An 18,943-nucleotide genomic window follows, 5' to 3' on the forward strand; every position below is an offset into this window, starting at 1 on the left:
TGTATTGAAAGAATAATCAGTAGATAGTGGGAATTGATTATACCCCTAAATACATCTTTGATCAAGACTGCTACAGAATATAATGGTTCATTCAGAAGACTAAAAGCAAGACACCTGACTCAGTTTGCGAAAGTTCAGAGGATCATATCAAAACAAGCAGAGAAGTTTAAAAACATAAATAAAACTGAAATACTACAGACAACTCACTGGGGCTTGTACTTGTTAAATGAAACTAAGCATCAGATTTCATAAAGTTTGCAGAATCTGGCATAGTTTGCCAAGTTCTGCAAAAAAGTTGCAGATACCAAGAAATCTGCCAACATGCTTCAGTGTACATAAAATAACTTAACAGCAAAACAGATTTATCCAGCAAAGAATGTGCACTCTCAAGCAGCCAAATCAAATCTCTATGTCAAGAAAAGTGGTTCGTAAACTAGGATGTGTTTCCAATGTACAGCTAAAGAAATTATAAAAGCTTAATGCAACTAACAGAACATTTCTGAGTGAATACAAACCTGCAGCAATCCATCCAGTAAGTGAGAAATATCCACAAACAATTACAACTTTTGTCATAATTTGTGTACAGATGTATATAGTTACATTCATCAGAATATAAGGAATCTGATGGAATTTGCAAAATTTCAAATAAAAAATGAATTAAGTTGAATGGCAATCATGGCCACTTTACCATGGCTACCAGTAGGTAACAATGGGTTCAGAACACATATGGACAACACAAGCATACATTTCCAAAGAAATAGGGAGATAAGAAAACAGATGTGGGGCAAGGGTGAAGAACAGAGACACAAAAGAGGTATGATGAAACAGGAAAATATGAGGGACAGAGGGGAATGGAAAAAACAAGGAAAGAGGAGGAGTAGGGCAAAACACCAGGTGCAAATATATAACAAATATCAAAATACTTTACAGACAACGGTTGCAATAAACATAAGGACATAAAGGAGAGGTAAGGTACGCAGACAGCATACAGAATCTGCAACTTGGGTGAAGGAAAATCAACAGACTGATTAGGGATGCATACTAGCCATGGTGTAATGCAGAACTACATATGTACTCATGCACTACTTGATACTGAGATGTTGGAAACTGTGTGACAGTCATACATGAAGGTGTATGACTGACAGCAGGTGTGTGTTGTAGGGATATAAATAGGCATTGCAGTCCACAGCAGATAATGAATCCAATTATCAGGTAGTCTGTCAGTATTGCAAGTAAAAGCCAAGCAACAGCATAGATGAGCAAATTAAGACAAGGAAAAGTAAGAAAATGTAAGAGCAAGATAGACTAGCACCTCCACTCTTGCATGTGAAAGGCAAACAACCAATCACAGTGCAAAACAGTAGTATTGTAGCAAAGCAAAAATGTGACAGTTTAATACACAAATAAGTGTACACAAACCAAACAGGTGAAATGTGATCCACATGTCAAAGACACATGCCATGTCAAATGCAACACGAATGTATTGTCAGCTATACAATGTATATGTGTGACGTTCAATGCATTAACATGATGATATCAGAAAGAAATGTCAGTACAAATACACCAGTGACATGAGATACTATGTAAATGGTAAGACTTGTATGAATAATGATAGATAAGGGATGCCAGCTTGTGCACAGGACTGAAGAAAATCAATTCCTGGATAATGCTCAGCATACAAGTATAACAGGAACAAGGATGGAATTACAGCAATTGCCAGCACCTTATTGATATATACAGCACCATCCATGTGTAGGACTGATAAAAGGATAGTTCTGTGAACAATAGTACAGCACATGAAAACAGAATAATTGTATCTATACAGTCCCGAACTCCAATGATGTTTGCATGTTGATCATAATACTTGCATACATATGTACAGTAAGTGTAGGTAAATCACTGTATATGTATTCCAAGTGCATAAATACAGACATGTATGCAAATTGTATATTGTAATATAACAGATAAGGACAGACAAGACATTCAGGAATGATGTTAAATAAAGCTTCAACTCCTATGTATATACTCTAATGGAACAGTGACTGTTTATGCAGTATGTGAAGGCTACCTGCCTTTATATAGCAGTGACAGTAATCTGATATAACATGGTACAATATGTGCCACAACATACTACACACAAAGTCAGTGTGCAAATGTGACAGCATGACACAATGATTTTACAGAAATCATATATGCAAGGACCTGTCATGGTGGTGAACAGACATAAGACAGCAACAACCAAGAGACAAATGGGTGCAATGAATACGCATGGATAAGGTGTGTAAATAAATGAAACAGACTCATCTCACTCTGTTGTGTGTGAAGTATGGGAATAATGCAGTCTGTGACTTGCTGTCATCCCAGCCACACATATAGTAGAACAATATAAGCAGAACTATTGTGTCTCACTTGTATCATGGTAACTATAACAGTGATAACTTTCACATACAGGGTCACAGTGTATTTAAATCACAATACTATGCTGCACTGCATGCATAGGAGCACATGCACAAAGAAGTAAGGAGTAGCACCCTTGCCCATAAGGAGCAATATATATGCATTTTGTACAGCATATCATGTACATTGAATTGATTACGCACGTGTACTGTGGCACTGTGTGTCATACTGTAGCTGCAGCATAATGCCACCTATCACATATCTACAGTGTATGGCAGGAACTCACAGGTAGTACTTATGGTCCCAAGGGGGTCACTCTGATGAGTTGAACATCACAAATGATCTTATGTGTGATCTCCCAGAGGGAGTCATACATGGCCCCTGCCATGTACTGGGAAAAATTTCCCATCAGGTCCCTTATTGGTATACATACTTATCATCACCTACTGGATTTGGTGCCGTAAATCATCTCAAAATTGACTAAGAAAAATGGCCCAAACTTCACCAAACCAGTAAAAAAAATGTAGAAATTAACAGGACTTCAATGTGAATAAAATACTGTTATTTTTATTAGTTAAAACACATCACATAAGTGCTTTCATCTCTCATGGAGACTTCTTCAGATAAAATACACTCACATTCATCATCTTATTTATAAAATAGCTGAAGTTCATCAACCAATCATGAAATGCTGGTAATTAAAAAAAAAATCCCTGTGTTAACAGTGTACAAAGCACCTTTTCCAATTACAAGTACTTGCAAAAACATTTTTCAAAATAGAATAAACTATGAAACATAAATAAAAATACATAAAAATCATGTTGAATTCCTTTAAAATGTATGTTAACAAATCTGCTTTTTCACTCAGTATGGGTTTGAGAGATACTTGGTCATTCAGACCTGGGGGTGGGTGATGCATTTAGTTGCAACTGCCAGACAAGTTCTCTTTTTAACAAATGCCTTTGCCAATCACCACCCCTGGAATAAATCAACACTTTTTCCAGCATACCAAAGCTAAACTTACACAAACCAGAGTGCCTGTACAATGCATTAACTTCCTTTTTCTTCCTGATCTCATAAAGGTGCTCATAAATTCTTGATTTCAAAGCTCTCTCTGTCTTTCCAACATAGTATCCTAAGCAACTGTCACATTTAGCTAGGTACACTAGTTTGTTGGTATTACAATTCCCTTTCACAAAAGAAACCTTAGTATGCAAAACATTGTCCAAAAAACATTGTTTTCTCTTTCATAATGCACATACAATATGCACAACTACCACAAGATGTGGTACCAGTACCAACATTTTTGTCTGTTTGTTTAACATTTTCTAAGATACATTTAAAGTTCCTACCAGTTTTGCTTACAAAAAGGGTTTCAGGCCCAACCAACTAGGAAACTTCATTATTAACCTTAAACATACTCCAGTTTTTCTTTATAACTTCCCTAATCTCTTGGGAATAAACATTGTGTTCCAATACTAGGACTTTTTGTATTTGTTGTCTCCTTTATTCCTATTTTGATTAGTCAAATCCATCCCTAATAGGGGTGGATACTTGGTACTCCAACCTTTCCTTACTTCTTCAAAAATACTATCCCCCATCTTCTGGGGATATTTCCATTCTATAAACATTTTCTTCAGTATGTCAAACTCCTGGTCCAGTTCTTTAATATCAAAGGTCATTCTTGCCACCCATATGGCTTGACCCTTTACCAGTCCTTTCTTCTGATGGTACGGATGGTTCCTACTATAGTGCAGGTATGCATTACAAAAGGTTTATTTCCTATAAAGGTTGGAAATTAATTTGTTGTGCCTTTGGGAAATCTTAACATCCAAGTAACTAATACTCAGAAAGACCCAGGAATGTGTAAACCTAAAGTAACCACTGCTACCATTCAAATGTTTCATAAACTCACTAATTTGGTCTACCGTACCATCCCACAGAATAAAAATATAATCCAAAAACCTCACATAAAGATGTAGGTGCTTGGCAAAGGAACTCTTCAGAATAAATTCATCCTCCCATCCCAGCATAACAATATTGGCATAGTTGGGATCTCAGGCTGCCCTCATCACAACTCCTCTGATTTGCTGGTAAAATTCAACAATGCCCAAAATGAGTTCCATCAGCTCGACTAAGAGCCTAATCCTGTCTTCTGAAAGGGAAGAAAATTGTTGCATGGAATTATAATAAAGTTCCATCCCCTCAATTTTAGGAATACTAGTAAAGAGGTCCACTACATCAATAGTGAGGAAAATAAGCCCTTCCTTCCATAAATCCTGTTTTAATTTTCCTAAAAATTCCCAAGAGTCTTTCAGGAGATGGGGTGTCTTGGTCACTACTTCTTTGCACCATTTGTCCACAAGAATGGCCAAGGGATGAGTCTTACTTCCCCTACTAGTCACAATAGGCCTAAAAGGAGGTTTGTAAACTTTCTTGTGAGCCTTTGGTATACCGAAAATATTCACTATCACTGGCTTTTTCTGTTGTAAAAATGTATAGGTGTGTACATCTATCCTATTTTTTAAAAAAGTATTCTTCTAAATAAAAATCCAACCTTTGATAGGCTATCGTAATCTCATTTTTTGAAACTGGGGAATAGGTATCAGTATTGTAAAGGACGGAGGTCATTTTGTTATCATAATCGTCTGTTTTAAAAATAACAGTCCCCCCTCCCTTTTCAGGTTTCATCACCCTTAAGTCATTACACTCTCTAATTTGGGTCAAAATGTCTTTCTCCTTTTTTGCTAAATTACACCACCCTTTCTTTTTCTCAGCATACAGTTGATATAAATCATTAGTAACCACCTTCTCAAAAACTTGTACTAAGGGGTGTAGGGGGGTTAAAAACACTATTCCTCTTAAGTGTACTTTGATTGTTACCTGTCTCACTGTTCACATCCTTGTCTTTAAAATATAAACTAAAGTTAGTCTTCCTCAAAAATAACTTTAGTTCAATAAGTGAGTCAGCTATATTAACTGGCCCAGTGGGCACAAACTTGTATCCCTTTAACAACAGCTCAAAATGGTCTTTTGTTAACTCCACACCCGCATAGTTATAAATTTTAAAGTCCTGATAAATACCAATGAGCCCCTCATTGAGAAACCTAATTATTTCATCATTGTTGGACCTTTGTTGTGGTGATCCAACCCCTGCTTGTGTGACTGTTGCCCCAAATCCACCATCACCGGTGTTTTTTTTTTTTTTTTGGCTACTCGTTCTGACCTTCTCACCTCCTGAAAACCCTGTGCTTTTTCTAAAAAGGAATCAAGTTCCTCTATTGTGTTCCCAATTTGTCTGTTAAGGTCAGGTTCAGTTTCCCATAATTGTGGCCTGTGTTGTCCTACTCCCCACCCATCAGGATGCCTTCCTTTGTTAATAGGTTTGCTACCAGGAATTTTATATGCCCAACTGTCTTGATATTGTTTAAAGTCCCTGTCTAATTTTTTCATCTCTTTTAAAAAAATGTTACTTTTTTTGTCTACTCTTAACAAGGTTTAGTTATACAAATACTCATACTCTTCAAATAATAAATCATTTGTAATAGCTTGGCTCAGTATATCCACTTCATTACCCAGTGCTTCCAGAACAGATGCATTATAGTGAATCATTTTTAACATCAATTTAAACCCACAGTTGTCAAAAAAAAACATTACAATCTTGAACTGTTTCCTCAAGTATAATTCACTCCAAATGGAAACTTATACATCCTAAGTCCCTGAGGAACAATTTTGTGTTTAAGACATTCACTTAAATAGTCATTTTCAATTTGTAAACTTTTAAATTTTAACAACTTTTTTTCAAAGTTAAATACCATTTCTTTTTAGGTAGGAAAGTAATGTGGTACAGAAAATACATTAGTAACATTCCCCTGCCCCCCCCGACATTGAAAGGTAAAAACTCTGTCCATAATGTCTTTTAAAAACAAGGGAGTGTTACTAATGTATTTTCTGCACCATTTCATGATTGGTTGATGAACTTCAGCTAGTTTATAAATAAGATGATGAATGCGAGTGTATTTTATCTGAGGAAGTCTCCGTGAGAGATGGACGCACTTATGTGATATGTTTTAACTAACAAAAAAATGACAGTATTTTATTCACATTGAAGTCCGGTTAATCTATACATTTGTTTACTGGCCATAAATCATCTCCCTGTGGTGGTACTGCACATCTTATATGGTGAGCAATGGCATGTACAGGTCTGGGTTTTTTGTCATCATTATCATTCACGTGTCTGCCAGGCCATGGTATGGCATGTTGTTATCTCCAATGTTCGATAGAAGAGTCACCATGAGTCCCACACTCGGTCAAGGTTAAACACAGTAAAAAATGCATACATAATATGTGTTCACCAAAGCTATGAGTACATAACCTACATAAACTGACACAATCTACATAGTTTCATAGTTTCATAGTATAGTACTAGGCTATCTGCCCTAGGGCATTTATAAGCCTAGCCAAAGTTTATGTGGCTTTCGCCACCCCATGTAACGATACAAAAGTGTACAAATTAAATTAAATTTAGTTTACTATGCCTCTGTCTAGCAATGACACAGAGATGACCCCCGGGGTAAACCTACGATCACCCATCCATTCACCAAGATTTCTCTTGAAGAGAGTCAGTGAAAGGCTCTGCCTAACATGGACAGGTATCCTGTTCCAGAGTGCGGGAAGCCTCTGGGTTATGAATCTGTCCCTCCAGCATGTCCTATTCATATTTGTGCTGAGGTTTAGATCTTTAGCTCTCATGGCTCTGATGGATTTGGATTTTTTGAGGTGGAGCATGTCCATTAATTCTGAATTGGACATGGCCTTGTACGTAAGGCACAGATCACCTCTGAGCAGGCGCTATGCTACTGAATAGAAGCTTTTTTAGTCTGGCAGCATATGACATATGCTGGAAACTCTTGATCCTCTTGGTAAGATACTTCTGGGGTCTCTCCAGCTGCTGCAGGTGCCGGGTGAGGTACATACCAAATGGGTCATTGTACTCAATCATAGGCCTGGTAAGGGAGGAATATAAGGGTACAATGACATCATTTGATCTGGATGTGAATCCCTTCATGATAAGGTGGGCAAGGTAGAAGGTTTTTCTAACCACTTTGGCAACATGGGTGTCAAATGAGAGGTCACTGTCAACTTGGGTCCCCAGGTCTCTGATTACTTTTTCCGTACTTAATGGATTACCACCTATGTGGTAATTTGTGGGTACTTTGTTTTTTCCAAAGGGGATGACTATACATTTTTTGGCATTTAGTTTAAGGCCATGACTCTGCCACCAGTCATCTGTTTCTGTGAGGCCCTTCTGGAGGATGCATTTGTCAGCTGGTGTATCGACTATGGCACCTAGTTTGCAGTCGTCTGCGAACTTTGTCAGCCACAACCCCCCCTATGTTTGCCTGCACGTCTGAGAAATAAATGCCGAACAAGAGGGGTCCCAAGACAGAGCCCTGTGGGACTCCACTTGTGACTGGCTTAGAGTCTGACATAGCTCCAGCTATTCTGACTTTGTGGGTTCTGTCCTTTAGCCAGTTTGCAACCCATCTTGTGACAAACGGGTTTACATTTAAGCTGTTGAGCTTGTCTATTATGCCTGAGTGGGATATTGTGTCGAAGGCTTTTGCCAGATCCAGGTAGGCTGTATGAACTGCTTTGCCTTCATCGATGGCTCTAGTGACTGTTTCAAAAAAGTCCACCAGGTTTAAAAGACAGGATCTGCCTTTTACAAAGCCAAACTGGGTAGGGTCTATTGTCTGTAGGTCCCCGATGTCTTTGTTTATGAGTTCCATAATGATCCTTTCCATAGCTTTGCAGACCAGGCTGGTCAAGCTTATGGGCCAGTAGTTTCCAGGGTCTGTAGAGGTGCCACCTTTGTGGAGTGGGACCACTGTTGCTGTACGCCAGTGTTCAGGGATGTATCCTGTAGCAAGGCTAAGATTAAACAGCGTTCTTATGTGCGGGTTTAGCTCCTCTAGGAGTTCACGTAGCATGCAACCCGGGACACCGTCTGGTCCCATGGATGCTGTATTTTTAGCTTTACTGAGAGCAGCTCTCACCTGGACATCTGAGATAATGATTTCATCTTTTGGGGGAGAGGGAGGAGAGAAATTTGCACTGAACCTGTCTGCCAGTATGTTGGCAATATCTGTGGGTTCAGTGTATTTTTTGCCGTTATGAACTAACTCTGAGCATATCTGAGGGTTTCCACCCAGGTTTCTAACATAACTGAAGAAGGCCTTGTGGTTATCTTTAGTGTCCTTTGCGATTTTTCTCTCGAAGTTGGCCTTTGATGATTTTATGAGCGAACGTAGTTTTTTGCTAGTGCTGATCAGAGATGCCTTCCCTTTATGGGATTTTGCTCTGTCATGCAGTAGCTTCCATCTCTTGTTATAAAGTTTGTTCATGACTGGGGTCCACCAGATAGGATGCCTGCCTTTGGTGGAAAGGGTCTTGGTTTTATTTGGGATTTCATGATCCATGCATTCTTGGAGATGCCCGTAGAAAGCATTTGTGAAGGATTCAGCAGTGTGGGATGTGGTTTCCACTGGCCAGAGGGCTTGAAGGATACCATTTCAGTCCTAAGGAGTGTAAAGTTGGCTTTTGAGAAGTTTCTCACTGTGGTCTTTTGTGCTGCGGGTGGAGGTGGGATATGAATATCTAGGGTTATTAGTTTGTGGTCTGATCTCACTATTGAGGGGTATACTTCCGGTGTTGAGCATTTTGTCCTCATGTTTGTGATGATCAGGTCAAGTATATTATTTCCCCTTGTGGGGGAGGTGACTAGTTGTTCCATCGCATTTGAGTTTATGAATTCCAGGAACCTTTGGATTAGGGTGTTGGGGCTTGAATAATGCACCCAGTCTATGTTTGGGTAGTTGAAGTCTCCCAATATGATGGTATTTGGTGAGACATTCATATCCTCCAGTGTCTTCAGGAAGGCTGAATGGAGTTCCTGAGATGAGAGGGTGGTCTGTAGCATGCTACAAGTTGTATAGCAGTTTTGCCTATGGTTAGTTGCACATGGATGGTCTCCGATGCTTCGTGCGTTGCCACTAACCTGGAGGTGTGGGTGTCTTTAATGAATATGGACACTCCCCCTCCTTTTGTGGTTCAGCCCAGGTTTTGGGGCCGAAATTCATGATACGAGGTATAACCTGGTAGGGCTGGGGTGCTCTCAGGAGCCTTGAACCAGGTTTCAGTTACTGCACAGACATCGATGCTCTCCATACTGAGGAGTGCTTCGACAGCCTGCATCTTGAGATTTAGACTTCTGGCATTGAGCAGCATTACCCTTAGTTTTTTTCCTTTATTGTTTTCTAAGGTGGTGGGTTTGTCTTTTGAGCCTTGCCTAAAAAAGGCACTATGGGGGTGGCAAGAGCCTTAGCCAATATCCAGAAGCCCAGTGGTGACAGGTGCAAGCCATCCCTTGTGAAGCAGCATGGCTTGTCCAGCATGTCATCCCAAGCAGACAGACATTGGATCCCCCTAGAATGACACCAGTAATTGAGCCAATTATTAAAGCTGATCATCTTGTCTTTGTATTGTGGCATCATTCTTGGTGAGGGCAAGATGCTGCTCAGAGTCAGGGTCATACCGGCCTGGGCTACATAATCAGAGAGATCCTTTATGTCTCTTTTCATGTAGTCCAAGGAAGTACGTCTCAGGTCATTCACGCCGACATGGACAATGACGGAGTCATATTTGTACTTGCTTTGGAGTGACCTGAGTGCTTGTGTTATGTGGCGGATCCTAGCTCCCGACAGGCAGCTCACCATTACCCTCTCTTTGTTCAGCCTGGTAAGCGGGACATCAGTGTGTCAGACTATAGAGTCACCTATTACTAGTGTATCAGGCATGGTGTTTTGCCTTAAGGGCTGTGATTGTTTGGCACACTGACTTTGTGTACTATGTGTTGCATGTGCAGTGTTTTAAGGTGGTGTTTTCTTGGATGTCTGCTTTGGGAGCCTCTGTTGTTTTGATAAGTTTTTTATTAGAGCCACCAAGTATGTCTTTGTGTTATTATGTGTTTGGTTTGCAGTTGTGGTTGGTTTATGTGAGACTGGGTTTGTTGTGTGTGTGGTTACCTTCTCCTCCTGTCTGGTCTTGCTAGTCCTGTGTTGAGAGAGCTCAGCCTCCAGTTTGGCTATATAGTTGCATCTCTCACATGTGTTTGTGTTTGTTGGGAGGAGGAGAGGGTTGTCTGTGTACATGAGACAATTGTAACATTGTCTCAGGATTCCCAGATTAACCAGCTGAACTGGAGAGGACGTCAGTAATATACCACTCAACATGCCAGAATAGTATAAGGGGGTGATGTGTAACTGGGTCAGAGAGAGGACTTTGATGGGAAGTGGGTATTAGCATGGGTTGTAGGTGGATGTAGTGCTTATGTTAGTTTAGGGGTGCTTCACTTGAAAGAAAGGTTTTAGGAGCAAGTGCTAGGCTTATAATAAAGTGAATAGACTGATTTTGTTGAAAGTAGAGCTTTCTTAAGGGAAAAACTGAAGTGCAGACTTGGCGGAGCCAGGAAGAGTTTAAGCCTGTTTAACCAGTGCTGCGCTATGCGCACAATCGTGCAAAGCCACGCAAATGTGGATTTTAAACAGGGAACTTCAAAAGAGCTGGAAATGGTCTAAAACGACCAATTACTACAAGCTCTTGTGCTGAGGTCACTCCATCAGGGACAGATAGGCTGCTCAAGGCTCCCCACTCCCACTGGTGAGCAAAGAAACTTCCTTCTATCCAAGTAAGGCAATGGACAACAGATAGAAACGTTCCTTTATTTCATATGACAGTACTGTGTGACCTTATGCAACTGTAACACCACATGTGATGAAAGGCATGATTTCAATACATAGCAATGTAAAAAAAAAGTTGTCACAGTCATATGCAAAACAGTTCTGTCATAAAACACAATCAGATGTGCACATAAATAATCTAACAGACAGTATATGCTGTGCTATTAATATGATTAAAGCCAACAAGACTGTAACTAATATACTCAAGGTATATCACAATACATTATGGCAGTCATAAAATATAATTTTCAGATGTTGTGGCCCTTTTATACTTTGTTTAATAAAAATAATTAAGGGTAACATGTATATGGTCATGCTCATGCAACATTCCCAATATCTAGTATCAATATGTATATATAATATCAATAGAAAAGCATGTGTGGCCACTATGTCCATCATACAGTGTCATTAAGTTACTCCAGTGCATTACATGCACATGACATGCATTATACAATATATCCAAGAAAATTCTGTCATTACTTGTTAAAGTTTGAACCAGCCATCAATATGTATGCAAGCCACACATGTACACAACCAGCACATACAAACAGGTCATGACATAGATGTCATGACACTCTGGAATGCAACACCAACATGTTTCAACATTCCAAAACATTTGATACACTGTAAACTCATAGCGATACTAACAGCATAACATCTAGAACAGGACCTCTGCTGTACATCATTTTACATATAACTCACAAACATCAAGAAGACATACTTTTAGAAAATTCTTATTTCCATGGTCCATTATTGGTATATGAATTCACACAATTATGTTGAGGTATTAATTTAACAATTTCTTTCAGCTGTAACTGAGGTTTATTTGCAAGTAATGTGCCATGTTGACATCTCCTGAAAAACAGATGTTTATTATCAATATATAGTAAGAAGAACAAACAGTGGTAAACTTAAAATATATATGCAAATGAAATGAAAAATGCAACATGGTTAATGACTGACATCACAGCTTCATAGAATTGGAATGCAATACAACACCTTAGAATAACTGAACAATCATAACCACAGTGACTGCATGTGACATCTACAAATTTATGGTATGTCACACACACATTACTGTTCATCAGCGAATGTTTCACTGTAATTGCCTACATTATGTAGTATTCTTATCTATGTACCTACACAATTCAAACCACTATAATGATGATCATTAATTATGTAACAAGCAGACATAATGAAACAACATGGTTACCTTTGTATGCAATTACAGAAAACAGAACATAATTTTGCATTATAAAAATTATTACTGGGATATTATAAAGGCATACAAAATGTGTTGAAATGCCAGAAATTGTCTGACAATAACAGTTAGAATCATGCGATAGCAAACACCTTTTCAGTAATAGAATAGTCTATCTAGACACAACCCCTATCAGAAGAGGAACAACATCTGCAGTAACAGCACAATCAACTAACGTGAAAAAAACACTAGGCAAAAGCATTATGCTAGTTATACAGAGATGTCTGTCTTTTATTTTGTGACTTGAAATGAAAGAAAATTGGTTATCAAACATACCCTGCTTATAACTCAAAGGACAATATTTAGATTAAATCTATAATGTTATTCACAGAAATCAATGACTATTGCATTCACCTTGCATATGCATTATGGGTAGTCTGGCATTAATATTAGCATGCCTGACTGCAGGCAAAACTGATTTTTTTTTTTACTATAAGTCTTTCTGAGACATTAATGTTGACAGTTATAACACATACCTCTCTCTCTCGCCACTGTTCTTCCAGCCTAAACATATGCTCAATGTACAGAGCTCAGGTCTGGGCTTGGCCTTCATCACCTGAATAAAGGAAAAAGGATGTATTACTGCCATGGAAGGATTGTGTCAGGTGAATATATGATGTTCGCTATGTACAAAACAACAGTAAAAAGACATTAAGCATCACATGTTCTCTAGCCTTGACATAAAATACAATAATTTTACATTCAGTTATTGTTGTGTCACTATCAGTACAGCTCCTGCATGAAGAATACTGCATATAAACTGGAAGAACTGAGATTCAGACCTATAACTCTCAATTTTGTTTGCACTACAACCCTGACACCTATTGCCTACATAATCCATCTTGGCTGCAATTGCATGGATAGATGTAAGTTAAACAACTCAACTGTATGACTATGCAGAAAAGACTTGTGTCTTAACTGCAAGTATGGATTCAAGTGAAATTACAGGATGGGGAAAAGAACAGTCCATCTTCACCGTGTGCTGTGTATCTGAAAAACAAAAGCATGCAATCTCAATTGCATTTTAGCACACTGTTCACAGCTTATCAAATGGCTATAACAATTCCGAATTCAGATTCTCATACTTTGCAATAGAGCAAGTGTATGCTCTAGACAGGCATAATTACACATAATAATAATTCATGCTCTTCACTGATATTTAATACATCAACATGTAAGTTAGGAGGGCAGGCAATGATAAACAAGAATTAATTATGACATAATATTGTGACACTAAAAAGGTACACAGAAGTTATATACGTATTAACAAGTGTTCACACATACAACTGTAGTAAAGGATGTTTCCAGAAACTTTGCAGATAACAGAGATATCCATTGTCACCTAAATCCTAAGTGCTATAGGTGTTAATGCACTATGTACACACTAGATGTCTAAAAGGCTATACTAGTTAAATGAGCAAGCAAGTATTTCCCATATCTGTTTTTAACAGTAAATATCAAAATAACATCAAAAATACTTTATGTGATGATTCAAACCCACATATATCTATGACACATTTATATTGGCCTGATGTTTAATGGGTTGTGCTAAGAGACATCAGAAATCATTCCAGTGAATAGTAGATAAAGATGGAATGAAAATACATCCATAGTAATTTCTGATTACTCTGAAATGTCTGTGATATGATTATGAAACTGATGAGTTCCAAGGGTTTCCCTAAGTTGTATGTTCAGCAACTACTTTACAAATATTCTCTGATGCTTACTTATATACATACTATAGATGCATTCGGAATAAAAATATATCCACATTCTTTTCTAGTTAACCTGTACTATCTGTGGTATATCTATAGAAACTGATGAGTTCTGAAAATTTCCATAAGGTGTATGTTTACTGACTAGTGTGCAGATACTCTCTGATGCTTGATAATATAGTAGTAGTTGTTAATGCATTTAGTCTGATAGAAACAACATGAGGATGACTGTGACTATTCACTGTTTATTGTGATGATATTTAGCTATTATGAATTACTGTTTTCTTCCATTTTTCTATATAACTTCCTTTATGTGTATTGCATACCATATAATGACAGTAAAATTTGGCATGATGTGTGTCACTGACGGCAATGGTATATGACAGACATTCTTGGGATACACATGCTCACTCTGTTTAGATGCACATGTAAATGTGGAAACACCATTGCTACAGTACTAGGTTTGTGGCAGAATGGTTTTGCAGTTGTCCTTCACTTGTATTATCCACCACCATGGGTTTAAATATATTACCTAAATGCCTCTTTTAATGGATTGTTACATGTGATGATGTTGTTACATGTATTACATATTCCGATGTTGTTTTCATATCTATTATGCTCTTCTATACATAACGGTAATATACATGAAAAGGATACTTTTGCATAGCTTTGCATTGTAAATGAGAGCAGAACAAGTCAACTGACATATACTTGTAACATCATAATGTCAGTATGTGATGCCCCATATAAAGTATGACAGGTGCATGTCACACTGTCTTCCAGATGTCAAACAGAATTAGAAGAGACAATTTTTTTGCACAGAAAGAATGAAATTATAATTGAGGTTCTGCACTAACATGGCTGCAGCCTGCTTGGATGGATGAGAAATACTGTGTGGTGAAATTAAGTGTAGACAGACCTACAAACATGGCCAATGCTGTGGGTGATCACAATAAATCCAGGAAGACCTGTCAGAGACATTGGTCTGACATGATCCTCTATGCAGCTAACAGAATATACTGCTATGAGAGGGTTAGGAATATCAATGTAGGTGGCCCAGCCTTGACTCTCCTAGACAATATAACAGTGTTCATGGCATTGCATTGTACCCCCAGTAGTGATCATCATATACCAGAAGTCAGCTCTTTGGCTCAGGTTATAGCCTTCCACAGGGGGGTAATGCTTGGGCATCAGATATTGGTCATAATAAACACATTGAGCTTCTGTCCCCAGGTGATTTTGAGAGTTTTGGTGCCTCAACACCAAACAAATTAATAATACTCATAAGAATGCACATGGGCATGTGGCCAATATGTGTGGACATGTGTCTGAAAGTATATGCCTGCTCTTAAAGGCACACGAGTATTCCCAGCAATGTCATGGCAATGACCTGTTTGCACTTGCTTATGCTGCCAATTGTGTAGCACACCAGCTGCATGTGTTACATGAAGGTCAGGAGCACAGACATGGAGAGGTCATGACAGTATTGGCTGTCCAACATAATAGTACGGTAACTGTTGCACTGTCTTCTGAAAGCCTTATCAAAGCAGTGCTGCAACAGTGTTGAAGTACAACCCCAGGTGCTATGTGCCCTGACACTCATGAGCAGATTACATCTGCTGGGGAGAGAAAGACACTTCTTCACTACCCACACATGTCCCTTGACCATTTGTGTCTATGTTACAATCTGCTGTTGGTCGCCATGTTCATACTCCAGTAGTCACATTCCGATATACTAGACAAAACACTACTCAGACACACAGTGTGCCCCAACATAGAAATGTCAACACATCCCCTGTCAATGGCACAGTATCATGGGCATGTGGCAGGGTCAGGCAGGACTGTGGTGTGAGCTGTGAGCATGAATGACCTTATCTGTATTAGTATAACACTGACAGCTACCCCTGTGCATGTACTGTTGTGTCACCTTGATCTTGTGACAAAGATGCCTGCTGTGCTAACCAGTATTTACTGTACAGGTTAGTGGTGTATTTTATTGTTGAATGACATGACAGACTGACTATATGTTGTTGTATTGTGCACATATATATGCTGGGGTTTTCTCTTTTGTACTATATTGTAATTTGTACGGATGTATTTTCCTGTTACAGTTTCCTCCCTTTGACTTTGCATCCTTCTTGATATACACCACCCATGCATTAATGGTCTTATAGTACAACATCTTAGCTGCATAATTTACTTTCTTTATATAACATTCCTGTGTTGTCTGTTATTATTGCTTACACATGTAGAATTCAGATGGTGTACCTGTGTTATGTGTGGTACTTTACTGTTGTACTACCACTGCCTCCACTTCTGTACATCACATATTTTGTGGTTCTTGGGGTACAGCTCCCACACATAAGGCTGTAATGGAGCTATGAATAATGACATAAGCCAGAGTTCCAGTGGGAACAGCAGTCACCTGTTTGTAGAGGAATGTATACAATTAGTCACATTGCTTAATACTAACAGGTCCTGGCTCAGATTATATTATAACTGAGATCATATACTTAGCAAGTAGGAGTTTTTCAGGGTTGTCATGGTGTTGGAAAGTGAACTTCAGATCATGTTCCCCCAAGATTGCAGTATCGTGCACATTACCAGTATGTGATGCTATGATGTTAATGATGAGGCCATCTGCGAAGCACACTACCTAACAATTGAATGATGGCCACCCGGTTCTATTGATGTACTACTCCATATAACTCATGCTGATGGCTGAAACCTTTAGTGGGACAAGGCTACCCCACAAATTGCACGGCAACATGTGTTGTACACACATCTTACACACTGCCTATACATGCTGTCTATCTAATCTGTACGTATCAATGACTTCTTGGCCAGAAATCTGGTTTAACTATAGTCTGGTTAAGCACCACACTGGCCTGTCTTCTGAGATGCATTGGCAGATTGTGCTCTAACATGGCCTGTAGAACCCTGGTCTGCTAAACTATACTTACTGTAGCTTGAGTTTTTATTCATACATTCAGTACAGAATCTGCAGGACAGTAGCATAATTCATCTGAAATCACAATAAATTGTATTAACCACCTATGGCCTCCACTGAGTACTTTTGTAAAAGTTTTGGAATACTACTCTGTGGCATTTCATTATTGTCGGGCTTGCCCATTGTGTTTTGGTATCTGACATTCATATGCAGCGTCTGCAATTACTCTTTGCTGCATACATTGTTACTTGTGCTTTACTTTTACAACTTCTTAGAATTGTGTCCACCACCAGATAACCACCATCTCCCTTTGGCACATTGTACTGTGCACAATATTCTTTTGGAATCCTGCCATTAGTTGGTGGGCAAATGCACATTGTACATTCTGCGGATCAAAAAATCTTGGTGCTTATGTACTATCACAACCATGTTCCAAACACCTCACTGTTGATATCTTCCCATGTCATCCAATGTTACCCAGGGCACAATTTACTACAGTTCAAAAGCAACCGTATGAAGACCAAACTACACTCCACCAAATAAAATCATTTCAGTCAGTAGAAACAAGCCAAGTGGTTCCCCCACTGCCATAATCCAGTACACCAGTAATCAAGAATGCCTGCACTCAGCCCCACATTAATCTTAATTTTAAAAACAATTAAAATGAATAAGCCTTAGGAACCAGCTATCTACTTTTCTTTAGTTTGAAGACCTGTTTGAAGACCCAATAGCATTTGCAAAGTAATTATAAAAATATAAAAACATTGAAAACTGCCATTTCCTGCCCCTCCCCCCTTTACCATAAAATGGCAGATCTGATGAAGCTTATGTGAAAGCACTACTCGAATAAGGGTGCTAAATTCAAGGCTAGTTATCTGATGCTTTACTATAACTTTTGAATATTTCTATCTACCTTTTTTTTTTACAGTGTGTTTTTTGCATAGTCCATACTGACAAATGAATAAGTGAATAAAATGCAAGTTTATTTGGCAATTATGTGGTTGCGATAATACGTAAGTACCAAAATCTGCACAAAAAATGCACCTGACACTATGAACATTCTATATAGAGCAAATGTATAGAGAATGCCTTATTTTATAAGCTGAACTGTTTTAAAAAAGCAGGAAACACTAAATTGGGTATAGTAAACTCTAAGTATTCTTTGAAATTCTGAGCTTTTCTTAATATAATGCACTAGTAAAGAACAACTATTTCAGACACACTCTGACTGCTCTACTCTGCTTGATAACATGTTTTAGAGAATATACAAATGAGCTGAAATGACTGCGTACAGATGAATTCATATATACAAGAACTACCAGCTATACTCATGAATATGTGATTAGATAATAAATATTCATGATAAGACTGCTCAGGCATAGATGGCCTTATATAATCTAACAGCCTCCATGTTCTCCTTGGATAGCATATTTATGAATACATAACTCACTAGTAATTATTCAATAATGACAGTTACTTTTCCAAAACCAATTTGTGTGTTCATTTTAAATCAAATAGTCCTCAAAAGAACAAGTTTGGTTAGTTTACAATGTAAAAACAAACTGTATATCAATTATCAGTAAGCTGCTTCATTGAGCAATATGATATATTAAAATATAATTGCAAATTTTGATGCCAGTAGCAAACAGATCCATTGTATAGGCTCATAGGTTCATAGGATGATACTAGGCTATTGGCCTGGAGGCCCTTATAAGCCTAGTCAATAATTTCAACCATGTTCCCTCAAAGTCAGCATCTGTTTCCCCTGTCCAGCAGGGACTCAGGTGTGATCCCAGGAGTGTATTTTCTGTTTCCCATC

The sequence above is a fragment of the Protopterus annectens genome, chromosome 4.part1, assembly GCF_019279795.1.
Source record: "Protopterus annectens isolate FY-2018-M chromosome 4.part1, PAN1.0, whole genome shotgun sequence".
NCBI lineage: Eukaryota > Metazoa > Chordata > Ceratodontiformes > Protopteridae > Protopterus > Protopterus annectens.